This window comes from Mesocricetus auratus, unplaced genomic scaffold, assembly GCF_017639785.1.
Source record: "Mesocricetus auratus isolate SY011 unplaced genomic scaffold, BCM_Maur_2.0 Super-Scaffold_100013, whole genome shotgun sequence".
NCBI classification, from domain to species: domain Eukaryota; kingdom Metazoa; phylum Chordata; class Mammalia; order Rodentia; family Cricetidae; genus Mesocricetus; species Mesocricetus auratus.
In genome coordinates, this window is record NW_024429196.1 from 13,173,905 (window position 1) to 13,189,782 (window position 15,878).

At 42.2% G+C, this 15,878-nt stretch overlaps 1 long non-coding RNA gene across 1 annotated transcript; it reads right to left on the reverse strand.

Moving 5' to 3' along the window:
- Positions 1-1,096: 1,096 nt before the first annotated feature.
- On the reverse strand, positions 1,097-13,761 carry LOC121143498. The gene is made up of 2 exons (XR_005880709.1): positions 13,418-13,761; positions 1,097-1,628 (listed from the first exon to the last, which is right to left on the reverse strand). It is a non-coding gene; the product is annotated as an uncharacterized LOC121143498 (long non-coding RNA).
- Between the last annotated feature and the right edge of the window lie 2,117 nt (positions 13,762-15,878).

The window sequence follows — 15,878 nt, forward strand, 5'->3', positions numbered from 1 at the left end:
AGTGGGCTTGAACTACTTTGTAGGCTTCAATTTTGCACACTGTAGTTAGTTCTGGTAAAGCTGGGTGGATATGTCATTAGAGGAAAGTGCCCTACCCAATGCTGACAGCCAGAAATGGGAGGTTTTTAGCTGCTCCGTACTCAGCTCACAATGATGGCAGCACTTACACTTGTGTTTTCATGTGCATTATCTTAATTGCCTCCAGCCTCTTGACATGGGAATCATTATCTCCACTGTACACAGAAGAGATTTTAAAATACATGAATTGTTTACTGACTTGCTTGTGGTCAGCCAACTTGTAAAGTGAAAATTATGACTTACGTTTACCAGGTTTTCAAAGTACTCTGCTTTCTCCAACCGTCCCCCTTCCCCACTCCACCCCTCCTGTTCCTCCCTCTAGTTCTTGAAATACATGTGCACTGGTGCTGGGGTGCAGCCCGGGGAATAGAGCATTTGCTTAGCATCCGGAAGACTATGAGTTGAATCCCCAGCACCTCCACCCCCTTGTACATGAGAAGTGTCAAGATTGCGGTTTTTCTGAATCCTCAGCTGTTGTTCAGCTCACTGGGCAAGGTTGTTTCTTTCATAAATTCTAGATAGGAAACCAACATTGCCAGTGTCTAGCTATAGGCACTAAGGAAGGGTTCTGGCCTCTAATTGGAGCGCACCCATCATTTCGCAGAGGAGCTAAGAGTTCCATGGGCTTGGAATAGGAAGCAAGATGAAGCGAAGTATCACTCTTCTGAGTTAGAGGATAAACAAGAGAGCAAGAACATGAAATCCAAATTTAGCATCAAGTGTAGCTAGCACACCAGTCTTTTGCTATTACATGAAGGAGACTTGTTTTAAGCAGGGTTTCTATGCTGCGATGAAACACCAGGACCAAAAAGCAAGTTGGAGAGGAAATAGTTTGTTTGGCTCACATTTCCACATCACTGTGATGGCTGAAGTTGCTAATCCTAGACAACTCAGAATGTGCCCGGCCCCAGAAACAGCCTGGACTTCAGCCAATTCCTCAACAAGTATATAACACTCCTGTCCTAGGGTCCTAGGTAGGGTTACTATTGCTGTGATGAAATACCATGACCAAAGCAACTAGGGAAGGAAAGGGTTTATTTGACACAGACATCTGTATCACTGTTCATCAGCGAAGGAAGTCAGGACAAGAATTCAAACAGGGCAGGAGCCTGGAGGCAGGAGCTGATGCAGAGGCCTCAGAGGGGTGTGGTTTACTGGCTGGTTCCTCAAGACATTCTCAGCCTGCTTTCCTATACAACCCAGGACCACTAGCACAGGGATGACCCTACCCACAATGGTCTGGGATCCTCCCACATCAATGTTAATTAAGGAAATGTCCGACTGCTGGATGTTATGGAGGTATTTCCTCAAACGAGGCTTCCTCCTTTCAGTGACCCCAGCCTGTGTCAAGATGACATGTAAACACATGCACACACAGACACAAAAATAAAGTGGAATTTTAAAAGAAAGTTTAAGGAATTCATCTTCTTTCCTTCATGTTGACCCCAGCAAGATCCTTCTTCTTCTTCTTCTTCTTCTTCTTCTTCTTCTTCTTCTTCTTCTTCTTCTTCTTCTTCTTCTTCTTCTTCTTCTTCTTTTCCTCACATTATCTGAAATCAAAGTGGTCTCTTAGGAAAAAGCCATGCTTTTCCCTGCTTCCTATAATCTCACTTACCAGTGTCAGAGGAGAAGTAGGTCAGCGTTTTTTGTTGTTGTAAAGAGACACCATGACCACAGCAACTCTTATAAAAGAAAACAGTGGTGTGGCTTGCTTACATTTCACAGGTTTAGTCTATTATCATCATGGTGGGACATGGCAGGGTGCAGGCAGATATGGTGCTGGAGAAATAGCTGAGTCCTACATCTTGGAAGCAACAGGAAGTGGTCTGAGACCTGGGAGATATCTCGAGTATATATTAGACCTCAAGCCTGCCTCCACAGTGACACATTTCCTCCAACAAGGCTACACCTTCTAGTAGTGCCACTCCCTTTGGGGGACATTTTCTTTCAAACCACCACAGTAGTATATGGGATGTTCCAGTGCTGCACATGCCAGCAATCCTGAGGAAAAAATGTTAGCCCAGGCTGTCACTTGAATGAGATTGTGAAAAATCATCAAAGTACAGAAGCATTCTTTGCATAAAAATGGTTCCATGAAGCTCAGTGTGGTAGTTCCCCAGTTCTTTACAAAAGACAGAAGGCATGTATGACTAAATGTAATCCTTCAAAGATGTACTGAGGAGGGTCTTTTGCACTCAGTGGCGGGGTTCAAGGGTATGATGAAGCTCTGGGCCATGGGGCCTTTGCTGTGGAACTAGCAATACTGGCTACACTTTCTTATAAAGGGCCCCATTCAGCATTCATTTCAAAAGTCTTGGATCTTATCCTAGAAAGCAGTGCTGTCCTCAAGTAAAATTTTCCCACATTTACTGTTCCAAACACTTGATTACTAGAAAAGTCTGTGAAGAAATTTTACTGAAAATCAAACTCCAAGGACAAAGGTCATGACATTTTGTTGCCTGGCTCCAGAATGAAATGATCTTTTATTCTGTGTTTTCTATTTATACTGTGTTAGAAAACTTTGCTTTGAAATGATTTGAGTTGTAGTTTTAAAATAAAAAAAAGGACAAAAAGAAATGAAAGAAAGCAACTACTTTAAATACTTTTTATTGTTAGATATTGCATTTGGAAGGCTGTGACTTCACTAACCCTGATGAAACTACCCAGGATAGTAAAAAAAAATCAGGTAAAGGGAAATAATCAAGACCAGTCATGTTGCATTTTGAAAGGAACAATTTCTCTTGTGAAACTGGTGATTCAAGATTTTATGCCTTTATCCCGCTGAATCAATAATTTATGCAATTCACTATCTCCATCACTATTCTGGGTAATTTTCCATTTTCACACTTGGCTATTTCATCCTATTTTTTCTCAGATGTATTCATTTTAGAAAACAGTAAGTAGGTCTCCTCATACCCTAAGTGGGTATACATATCTGGCTGTGCTCCAAACATAAAGAAAGAACTAGAGGCAAAGCCAAGAAGAATGTCAGGACTTCTGACATATCCATGTCTTCAACTCTGCAGCCCCGGACCTATTAGAGCCAAGGCCTGTTATGCTCAGATGGAAACAAGCAATGCATAGACCTCAAGCCAGACCTTGGTACACCTGAGGAGACTAATGTAGGCCTTGTGACTGATCTGTGAAATGAGTCTTGTAGCAAACTCCTTTCTTAATTTCCCTGATAAATTAAAATGTATATTAACTGGTCAGAAGTCCCAAGGCTGTATACACCAGACAATTAAAGACAGACTTTCATGAAACATCTATGGAATCTATATTCTTTCCATGTATCTAAGTAAGATATTTATTCATACAAGTACAAAAATTAACAAAAATTGTCAAGCAATGTATGAGCATGGGCATGCTATATGAAGATCCAAATGACTCTAAACTACAGTAAGTCTAGATTGCTCTTCATAGTATATCAAAAGCCTCATGAGAAGACCTGCCCTCTGCTGACTTCAGAGAATGTCTGTCAGTCACAGTGTAATTGGTACCAGGATAGGGCATTTGCTAAAGCGTGGAGGCAGATGACAAGAGCAACACAAGGGAGGCGTCATTGGCTGAGCCATGAAGTACAGAGATAATATGGTAGGCTTCTCTTTGCAGACAGCAGGAAAAGACAGCTGAGACAGCACTCTACAGACCCTCGCGCATCTTCAGAAACAGGAGGGAACCTTAAACTGGAGTGGACGGAGTATTATGTGCATAAGACATGGCAGGTAGCACCTCATTTGTCTCTGAGAGATTGGCTGGGACCCTGAAGCAAAGGAAAGACTTGAAGTCTTGATAGCCTCTTCGTATTACTGAAAGTCCCTCTGACCTAGACCTCTGGAGGCAGAAGAACACAAGGATGCGGAGGATGGATAAAGGCTGTTCTAAGACCAAGATGAGGGAAAGCAGACAGCACTTGCTTAGCGTGAAACTGTGAAAACACATGAAGCCAGGTGGGCAAATTGTTAAACTGCACACCTTAATTTTATTGTCTGAAAAATCTTTATAAAGGTACTTCATTAAAGGTTCTAACTGGGGTGAAATGACAAGTCTGTACTCTCACTTCCTTCAGATGTTTCCCTAAATGTCACCTGTTAGACCTGATCTAAAGTAGTATTCTCCATCCTTGGTCCCTTTTATCCTGTGTTATTTTTTTAAAGAATGCATCAGTGGTATATTGTTTGCCTGTCTGTATCTGTGGCCTCTCCTGACTGTGACTCCAAGAGATGGGCACTTTGTTTTATTCACAACAGTGTCCCTACATCCTAAGAGTGTTTGCTTCATTATAGGACACTGTAAATATCTTTTATGTTTCTATACCATGGCTTATTTTAAAGTATCACATTGTTTGCACCTCAGTATGCAAAGACATGACTTCATTATATGTTGGGCTTTACAGAGTATGTCTTGTGACCCGCAGATACTATGAAGTAGTATAAATAAAATAAGAGCTGCTTGCTTTTGAAACAAAGTATCACGGGACTAAAGTACACTATGTGTATCTTTTAGGTATGATTTAAGTCTTGTGTCTTGTCCTTTTGGAAGTCATCAAAAAGTATTTCAAAAGCTGTTCCTTTTGCTTGATATCTGTGCTCCCTGAGGGAATCACAACATTGGTCCTTTTTGCTTGTTTCAATGTGTTCACACAACCTCCTGAAACAGAAGCAAAAAGATCACATATCAAGAGATAGTGGCATTCTATGTGCATTCCACTGAGGCAAGGGACTTAGAAGCATTGTTACATTATCACTACATGGTTAAACAAGGAGTCTATTGCCACACCTAATGCTTTTCTTGTGGAAAGTCATCTATTTTGGTATCCTGATCACTGAATGTTTAATGAAAGGCTATTATTATGAAGCCTGGAACACTTTATAAAAGATATACATATGTGTGTGTGAATTCATATATATATATGCATATGATATATTCAACATACATATCATATATACACCATATGTAATGATTTATATCTTATGTATGGTATGTGTCATATATGTGTGAATTCCTATTGAATATATGAATGGGAATGTCAAATATAGCATGAGAAATAACAGTGCTTAGTACATAATAAACACAACCTGCAATAAGAACAACATATCAGAAAGGTCCGTGTTTATATAATGAAGCAATTTTGAAACGCCTTTCTATTTCTCTCTCCTTTCTGGTCCTACCTGCCGTTGTGTTCTACTCTTACTCTTTTGGGGGCCAGACACCCAGCTCCCAAATAAATCACATGGAGTCTTATTCTTATTTATGAACCCCTGGCCTTAGCTTGGCCTGTTTCTAGCCAGCTTTTCTTAAATTATCCAATTTGTCTTTAGCCTCTGGGCTTTTCCCTTTCTCTATTTCTGAATCCCTTTCTTTACTCTTACTCTGTGCCTTGCTATGTCCCTGGGTGGCTGGATGGCTGGCCCCTGAAGTCCTCTTCCTTCTTTTCTTGATCCTCTCTTCACAGATTTCTTCTGCTTTTTATTTTCTCTGCCTCCCAGCCCCGCTTATCCTTTCTCCTGCCTAGCTTTTGGCCAGTCAGCTCTTTGTTATACCAATCAGGTGATTTAGACAGGCAAAGGAACACAGCTTCACCAAATTAAACAAATGCAACATAAAAGAATGCAACACATCTTTGCATCATTACAACAAATGTTCCACAGCATAAGCGAATGTAATACACCTTAAAATAATATTCCACAACACCCACCCTTTTAATTCTTCTATATTTAAAGTACACAAAATGACAATGCCAATCCATGAGATCATCTTAAAGCTTTGGCTGCATTTCCCATTTTACTTGCTGTAATATTCACATTTTAATTATCTATTCACCTTGATTGTTTGAGAGCACCGACAAGTATATGATTTCAACATTAAGCCTATTTCTTTTGAAGCCAACATAAGTTTGTTATTTTATAAGTGTGATGGAGACCTGGTTTTCAAGCTGCTATAAGAAGGATGCTTAATGTTCACACTGCCGCCTTGCCTGGGCTTCTGTTGCCTTTGAATTAGGTGGTACCTCAAGCCTAGAAAGGCATGAACTGCATTATTTTCTCAGGCTTCAAAGAAAGCATCATAGTCCCCAGGGTGCTTGCTGGCTTACATCAAAAGTCTAAGGTAGCTGGGTCACCCATGACTGATCAATTGTTTTCAGGTACATTTTATCTCATCCACTTTCAATTCTCTTTATTGCCTGCAATTTATTTTCTTCAAATCTTACTTTGTTTGCTTCTAAGAAAACAAGTTCACCTTGCACTTTCTCTTCATCGTTCAAGAACCAGAAGACAATGCAGTATGGAGGCAGATTACCTTCCTGGGAACAATGGCTTGTGTTGTTGGGGCCCTGGAAAGGACTCAGAGGCTGCAGCAACAGCTTCAATAGACAGCTAGGGTCTGAACAGAGCTTCCTATAAGTATCTCTGAATGTATAAACAACTAATTTAAACTGACAGATACAAAGTCCTGTCATTCAGTCTATGTGTCTATCATCTGCATATGTAGCAACTGTTCAAAGCAGTAGGCAGTGTGAATTCACCAACTCCTTATGATTCAGGGGCCATATAAATGATTTACAGGGCCTTTCCCACTTTCTTGGAATATTATGAAATAAGCAATAACTATTCATTCCTTTAAGTGGCTGACTTAATAGCTGGTTGGCTGAATCTGTGATAGGAGGAAGAAAGAGAATTCTGTGACTAATTTCTTCTGACTGAGGCACCTGATACCTAATGAACCCTGCTGAGCTCAGAAACAGGAGAAGCTCTAGCAGGAGAAGCAGATGGTTTTGTACAGCTTTGAAGGATGCTACAGATGTCCACAGGGAGATTCCTTGTAGACATTTAGAGGATGAGCCTCGGTGCCATAGAGATGCCTTCATAAGAGATGACAATAAATAGTCACCAGCATGCGGGGAGAAATCAATACTATGGACCAGATTGTCTAAAAACAGGAATTGACTGAGATGTTGACAAGATTATAGATAATGTCTACAGACAGACTGAAGGAAAGGCCTCTACCCCAGAAAGGATACAGTAAACAACTTGTTTGTAAGCCGTGGTTTAGGCATCTATAGATACTTCCAGGGTCACTGTCACGGGTGGCCTCTAGAAGTTTAGGTGTGTCCTTATGGTGTTTTCAGGTAAGAAGGTTGGAGGAGGGGGCTGAGATGGCTTAGCAGGTAAAGGCGCTTGCCACTCTGGCCTGGAAACATGAGGTCCATCCCCAGAACCACATTTAGGTGGAAGGAAAGAGCAGATCATGAGGTTGTCCTCTGACCGCCACACATACACTGGCGACACATAGTGCAAACACACAAAGAGTGAATAAATAAAAATGTTTAAAAGTCTGTGGACTGTTAAAGGCAGAGCATGATCAGAGGGGCAGAATAGACAGTTATGGAGCTGTGAGCTCGAGGTGGCCCAGCCATTCACGTGGCAGGCTGGAGTGCCCCCCTATGTGCTTTGGCATGCCTGCCTCAGAGCCTCCAAGAGCTCTTTGGTGCACATGATCTTGATGGAAGGGCACAGTTGGTAATAGAGATATCACAATGGAGATACATGATAATGTGACTTGTCTCAGAAGTGGGCACTCCCCAGGGCTGGAGTAGAGCTAGGTGCTACAGCAGTTGCCTAGGGGCAAGTTGGTCCTGGTTCTATCTAAGTTGCCACTAGCTTTTGTCAACCTCAGAAATCCTGCGAAAATCTCTGTTTTGCAAATATAGAGAGAGACAGACAGACAAAGAAAGAGACAGAGAGAATATATCGTTGTGAGCATGTAGCTCACTCACAATGCTGAAGTAATTGTTATCAAGCTGAGGTACCTTTGTTAATATTAAGAATTTAATAGTTCCATTTGTCATTTTTAAAAGGCTACAAGTTTCATCTGACAGGCTATAACAGAACAAGGCTATAAGAAATAAAATGGTTCATTTTTTTTCAGCAACCTCATATGATGGAGCAGGGAACTTCACAGAGCACCAGAGAGCTGTGATGAACAAGCGTAGACTAGAAGGATAGCCAAACCAGCAGGAGCAGGGCCTGTGTTTGGTCAGCCCAGACTAACACATGGATCTCCTGGACATTGGTGTTCATCAACACTGCTTTTTCTATAAACATAGTCATTCCCTGAGTACTGGAATTATGCCTGTTGTTTGCATGGCCAATAGACTTTGTGTTGGCATGTGACATGCAAAAAAGTACACTTATCATAAACATGCAGTTCAGTGAATTTTCCATTGAGTAAGCAGGTTTGTGTGTCATCACAGAAACAGAGGCTGGAGATGGTAACACATGCCTCTAACCCCAGAATTCAGGAAGCTGAAGCAGGAGGGTAGCAAATTCAAATCCAGCCTGAGCTGCATAGCAAGTTTAAAGCCAGCTGAAGCTACACCGTGGTATTGTGTCAAAGGAAGGGAGGGAGGAAGGGAGTGAGGAAGGAAGGAAGGAAGGAAGGGAGGGAGGGAGGAAGGGAGGAAGGAAGGAAGGAAGGAAGAAAGGAAGGAAGGAAGGAAGGAAGGAAGGAGGGAGGGAGGGAGGGAGGGAGGGAGGGAGGGAGGGAGGGAGGGAAGGAAGGGCTTAAGGACTTTTCCAACTGTTTGCTATGTTGGTCTTGAGTTAAAGGGGACAGTCAAGAATTTAGTGAGGAAAACCCAACTTTCTTTGTCCTCAAAAGTCTCTAGACCTTGTTATTCCATTTATAAGGGAGATTTGTGCTGAATAACTAATCTCACCTGTCAGAGTCATCTTAACATCATCAGATGTGTGTTGAAAGGATAAAGGAACAAAAAGCTAAACCAGCATTCATTTCTAAGTACAAGACAGTGATGGAGAAAGAGTGCATGCTACCCATGTTAGCATGATCTTTGCTTCCTTTAACGCTTGAGGCCTGAATCGTAGGAACTTGCCACATTTGGTGAGGAGAGAATGCTCCCTAATCCAGGGGTCATTTTTATGTGGTCCAAATGTGAAGGAAAATGTAGACATCAACTTCCCATGGAACACCCAGGAAGAGCTTCCTTTCCCGAGAGACAGGTTGTGCAGGACAAGAGTTTATGATTCTAGATTCTGGCTATGATTCTGATGTCACAGCTGATTGAGTCTCCCATTTGTCAAAGGTGAGGATTCAACAACTGCTGGGGTCTAGTCCTGCTCTGAGGTTCTGACGACACACACTTAGGAAAAAAAGAAAAGAAAAGATGTCCAGCTGCAGTTCAGGCTGCCGTCCGTGGCCATGGAGTAGATCGAAATAACCTGGGGCTGCGCACCAGTGAGCTGTTGGCATCAGTCCACGGCCTGATGAGTTGGCCAATCAAACAGGGCAGGGATTAGTGCCTAACTAGAATGTGGATTGTTGCTTTCCAAAAGAGCAATTTAAAGATTAAGGGGGGGGGGGAAATCCTGGGCAGTCTGGTCCCACTGCCATGCAATTCCACTAGCAGCTTTGATGAGTAATCGTCTGTTGCTCTGAGCTTTCTTTTCTCACCCCCGTGCCATCGTTTTCATTGCCAATGGCAGCGCCAGCTGCGTCAGGAGGGGATGAACTGGTACTGAGCTCTCTGCTCAGCTCTCAGCCTCCCCCCTAACAACCACCCACTCCACAGATAACTGTGAGGGAATGGCAGGGAGATTCCTGATGAAATTCCCGGCCTCTGACTCTTGAAGGTGAGACCTATGACAAGACTCTCTGCCTTGAAGCCATCTGTTGGGGACGTGGGTATCCATTCACCATCTGTTGGGTAGCCATCTAGTCTCAGGAAATACAGAGGAATTGAATGCTAACTACTGGGGATTCTGCCAGCAAATAATTCATTCGAATGAAATCTTAGAAATGAAGTTGTTCTGCTTTCCCTTAAAACAACCGCAGCACACATTAGTGAATCAGTACACCAAGGCCCTGGTGGTCTTCTCTTTGAAAAGCAACCTTCTGTCTGTAACTTCTCCTTTTACCCCCGATTACAACACATCCAGCTTGCTACTTCCCTTTCCTCCCCTTAACTGCTGACATGATGCCAATGAAGAAACGCCCACTTCATTTCTTTCTTGAGACATGCTGACTTGCTGGTTCGGCAATACACGAGAAAGGAAACGGGAGTCTGGCATGGTCACTTGAGCAATAAAGGGAATTTCATTGTGGCCTTCTGATGTGTGTATTCATAAGGAAACTAAGATACAACTAATTGTCTGTAAAACTATGTAATGCTGTCTAAAGCATATGATTTAAAGAATTTTCTTTAGGAAATTTGACTTTTCTAATACTACAAATTGAGTTTTTGAGTCATAATTACTTTGCATTTGGATAACTTAAAATTTACTAATTGGGCTGAAAGTTTCAAAGTTTAATTTCAACCACGTGTTAGGAAAAGTTGCCAGGAAATAATCTCCCTTTTGAGTGATGCGCCTGGGAAGCAGAATCCTTAGTTTCTAAATATAGGTCTTATGTGTAAGTTTTATTTATATATAAAACATTTTTCTTGAATCTTTGCCAACTTAACTGAGTTATCAGAGTTTTTGTTTTGCTTTGTTTTCAATTCTAAAAATGAATCAGTTTGGTAGTCCATGCCCATAATACTAGTACTTGGGAGACTGAGGCAGAGAGATTTGGAGTTGGAGGTCAGGGCAGGCTGCACAGCAAGGCTTGTTCCCTTCCCCCAAAGAATCAATGTAGCAACCATTTGCCCCAAGTCTGTGTTTTCAGTCCTCCAGAAGAATGGAAAGCAAGAGGCTAAAAGCTCTGGGACTGCTGCCTTGTAGCTGATACTTCATATAACCTCAGAGAAATTGGAATTTTTCCATCAACCTTTGCAACTCTAGACCCTTCTAGAATTTTGAACAGAAGTAAAGAAGAAATGTAGCATCTAACGTGGGGATGGAGCAATCTGGTAGAAAAAAAAATGCATTCTCTGAGATCCATAGCTTTCTATTCTTTTTTTTTTTGTATCCTCTTCAGAATTGTTCACCAGAAAAAAGAACCCCACAACACAGATCGACACATTTATATAATATTGCTTCAAAGATTGTCACATTTCTCACTCTCCCCAGTGTTGACTTATTCTCATGTCTCTCATTCAAGTTATTTTATTTTTTGAAGTTTGTTTTTGTTTTTGTTTTTACGAGACAGGGTTTCTCTGTATTGTTTTGGAGGCTGTCGGTCCAGCCCAGCCTTGAACTCACAGAGATCTGCCCGCCTCTGCCTCCCGAGTGCTGGAATTAAAGGCATGCACCACCACCTGGCTATTTTTTTGAAGTTTTTAAAAATTAATATACACTTGCTTAATTTTGCCAGTTTGTATTTGAAAAATCATTTCTACAAAGATAAACAACTATTAATCCATTCTCTTTAACTGACATAGAGTGGAGAAGGGCTGCATTCATCCACTAGGAGATTGGTGTTCTACCTATTAAGGAGAGGGTAAAGTTTCTTTTCAACTGATTTTTTTTTTGAGACAAGGTCATACCAAGTTGCTCAGACTCATGATTCCCCCTGCCTCAGCTTTACATGTTCTGCGGTTGTTGTTGTTGTTTTTTTAGATTTATTATTTTGTGAGTATTTTACTTCCATAAATGTCTATGTGCCATTCTGTGTGCTGTATGTATGCATACAGTGCCCATGGAGACCAGAGGAGGGCACTCGCTCCCCTGGAATTGGATCCACAAATGACTGCAAGGCACCATGTGGGTGCTTGGAATCAAACCCAGGTTCTCTAGAAGAGCACCAAGTGCTCCCAACCTCTGAGCTATCGTGTTCTGAGACTTCAAGTGTGACCCACACACTTGGCTTTTTAATTGGCTTTTAAGATGCTGCTACCTAGAATATCCACTAATCTTTCCAAATACAATTGAAGTTCTTTCCAGGTCCATCTTCTATCCTGCTCCCTCCATCACTGTTTGGTAGCAAGTTTAAAATGATTGCCCTTCATCATAACCATCTGTTGTCCTGATGTTTCTCTCTATATAAAGTACATGATACAAAACGAGCATTTCTAGGGATGGAATTATTGAGCCTGTGTTGGGCTTAGTTAGGAATCACTATATTCTAGGAGCATTCTGCTAGATTGCAAGGTAGTGAGTGGGTAAACTGTTCTAGACAAGCACTTGCACTGTGTCTTGTGAGGAACATGAAATCATTTATTAGTGCTGGCAACACATGTCATCTAATCTTCCACAAGCACCATAGCCAGAGACGGTCACACACAACTGTAAGAGTGTGATCCCTAACCAGAGCTCTCCACTGAGAAATGGACATGGTTAGGCTTACACCTCTCAAGAAGATCGGGTCCAATTACTGTGGAAAGAAAGCACTGGTAAATACTTTCATTAACTGAAATTGTCACAGACACAAATTGGAGTTACTTTCTGGATCCCAGCGTTTTCCCAGTGGACCCAACTGTGCTAGGCCAACCAATCTGGGTTCTCTCAAGGGTCCACACCTGGAGCTCAGCCCTTGGAACAAGCAAAGATGCTGCGTTAGCACATTTTCTAAATAGACTATTAGCGCCTTAGTCATCTGCCCAGACGGATCTAACAAAATACCAGAGGCTGAGTGGTGTGTAAACAATATAAGAGTATTTCTCATGGTTCTAGGGACTGAAAGTCCAGGGACTCAGGTGCTGGCATGGCTGAGTTCTATTGCATGTTAGATTCTTAGTTCTGTTATAAATATACTTGTTCATAAAAGTGCTGTGCAAATATCTTTTGTTGGGTTTGCTCCCACAGTCAAGTACACTGGAAAACAGATGTCCCGGTTTCCCTGCAAAACAGTTGTGTCTTTCTTTCATGTTATTACCACCTCCAGATAGCAGTACTCCAGTTCTTTAATACTGCTTCCAGATTGATAGGCAGAAAGTGCCAGCATATTGTCCCCTGTTTTTCAAGTTTGCATTTCTTGGGAAAAACAGGTCATACTTAGCGAGAAGACCTGGATTCCCTTCAGTTCTAGAGTGTCATGCTCGTGTTGCCCTTATCGGCCCATGGCTGCCTCCCTCACTGACTGACTTACCCTATCAAAATGCTAACAGAGTTTCCTGCCATCCACAGGTTTTATCAAAACATCACGTGGGCTAATTTTGACCACCACCCCAAATACCAATATCCTTTTCATTCTGTTGCAGGGAGGCAAGACCATTAGGGCCTTTGACATCTTCAGACGACCAAAGATGGCAAAAGCAATATTGCTTCGTTTCATTTTGCTTTAACATTTAGATTCAGTGACTAGAGGCAGGTGAGAGAGCCTTTTAATCAACTCTCTCTCTCTCTCTCTCTCTCTCTCTCTCTCACACACACACACACACACACTCACACACACACACACACACACACACACACACACTCAATCCTTATTTTGTGGTGCTTACCTTTTCTAGTGACTGTTCCATGGGTGACAGACAAGATCTGGTATCCCCACAGGAGCCCGGATGCCTCTCCATCCTGTCAAACGGGGCACGTTTACTTTCACTTTTTTTCTCTCTTTCATGGGCTGCAGACTGAAATGAGCCTGTCGGTGCTGGAAGCTGACCTTGGAGGACCAGGCTTCTCACGAGGAGGCTGGGAACAGGGAAAGGCCGCTTCTCTGCCATGGCACTAGCTGCCGCCCTGAAGTCCCTTGTCTTGTACATGCTCACAATGTGGCAGGCCTTGACTGAGGCTTCAGACTTGCTGTGTCAGAGCAGCGGAAGAAAGGCGGGGGAGAGGGGGTTAGGAGGGGGGGGTCGGGGGTACCTATTTTAATTTTATTTTAAAATCAAATGTATATCAAACATCTTAGAGGACTGAAAATTATGTGAAAGCAAGTTTAGTATAATGGAGTGAAGAGTAATATAACTATTTCCTGGTGGGCTAAAACTTCATTGTTGCTTTTGCATTTGGAGCATCCTTTCATTATATGTGTTATATACATGGTATATTTACATATATATGTGTGCATGTGAAATGTGTAAACTATTGTATTCAAATATGGTAGTTTTTTATGTATGTGTCAAAGTATTGGGACGGTCTGGTGCGAGCTTTGGGCCCTGAGATAGCACTGGAATAAAAGTGAAAGAAAACTCCAAGAGCAGGCTGCCCTCTGTGTGCCATCCCTACAGCTCCCCAGTGAAACATGCAGCTGCTTTGTTCACTACAGTAAGGAAATCTAAAATCTGCAAGAGAAAGCAGTACAAAGTCCCCGGTACAGACAGAGGACCTTGCATCAATAGCGACAAGACATAGGCTCCCCCAACCTCAGCTTTCATACTTCCAATAACAGAGGGGCTGTCTGTCCACTAAAGGAACGCCCAGATTTGTACTTTCAGGAGATGCTGGATGGTGTGACACAGGGTATGTCATCCAGTCTGTCTGAGGAGCCAGATTCCTTGCCTGTCCATGTGAACCTACTTTTTTTCCCCTCTGCCTTTGGACCTGGCCCTCCTGTCTCATCTCCCTTTCATGAATTCCTACTGCAGCACCAATTATTTCCTTTGCTGGTAGCTTACACCAAACCCAGCTGTAATGGGGGCACCGAGAGGTTTATTGGCCAGAGGCACACTGTCATTAGCAGCACAGCCTGGATTTGAACCCAAGTTGTCACACTGCAAATTCACAAGCCTAATCAATAGTACTGTGATGCCTCACCTCCTAGGAGGCTGGTGGCTTTCAAGCTTGTATCAGCCCTGAAGTTTTGTAAGGGATAGTTCCTAAAATCTCAAAAACAGAGAGTCACTAGGTATAGTTAAGCTGGAACCTGGATGTCAGCCACATGTCCCATCCACAAGGCTAGGCTTGCTCCCCGGTATCACAGAGCCTCAAGCTCTGAATGAAGAAAAGCCACCACATGTGACCATGGCAGAACTCAGCTTACCTTGTGTCCTGTCCATAGTCTGCCTGATGGTCAAATGTTCAGTCTTCACAAGGGAGGCAGAGACACAAGTCCATGACTCAGCCTAAGCATCACTGTCAGCAGTCAGATAGCATAGCTGACCTAATTCTTCCTCTGAGGACCTGATGAGATAGTGCTATCAGTGCCATGCACACCCTGCTTTACCTCGTCACCTTTCCAAACAGACGTGAAAAGGTCGGAGGCTGCAAGGACACATTTTTGAGTATCAACACCAATAGCACTGCCAGGTTGATGAGAACTGATTTGTTGTATCAACTTGAAGTTACACATAGGAGTCAATACTGGATAAGTGTAGTTCTGCCAATCAGTGGGTGGGTTTGGACCAGTTGCCAAACATTCCGTTTTCAGAATTGGTGAGGTGGTTCATCAGCATTTGCTACACAAGCCCAGTGACCTGAGTCCTGGAACCCATGGCAGGACCCAGGGCCTCCAAAGGTGGGAGAAGAGAAGCAACCCCATGGCGCATACACACACACACACACACACACACACACACACACACACACACACACACCACCACCACCACCACCACCACCAGCAATAAAAGATATTTTAGAAAGATTTCATTTTCCCATCTAGAAAATGAAGTTATATAAATAAAACTCAACCAAATACCCATTACCAGTTTAATTATTAATTACTGTTTGAAATTAATGAAGTTAATATTCTAATTGTAAGAAAATGTTAAGAGTCGGTATTTTTATAAAGTTTTCTAGTATATATTGTTACCTGTTTATTTAGAAATGACCCCATGAACCTTTTTTTTTGTTTTCTTTACATTTAAACACTTTCCTTCTGGGTTGTGTCTTAATTTTCAAGTGATTTTTCTTTCTTAAATGTGTTAGGTTATGGAACATAGTTAATCCACTTAAACTCTGATCATATAATAGATGTCTTTGTGAAGTACATCTAATTAAAGATGAATGGAAACAGTAATGTGT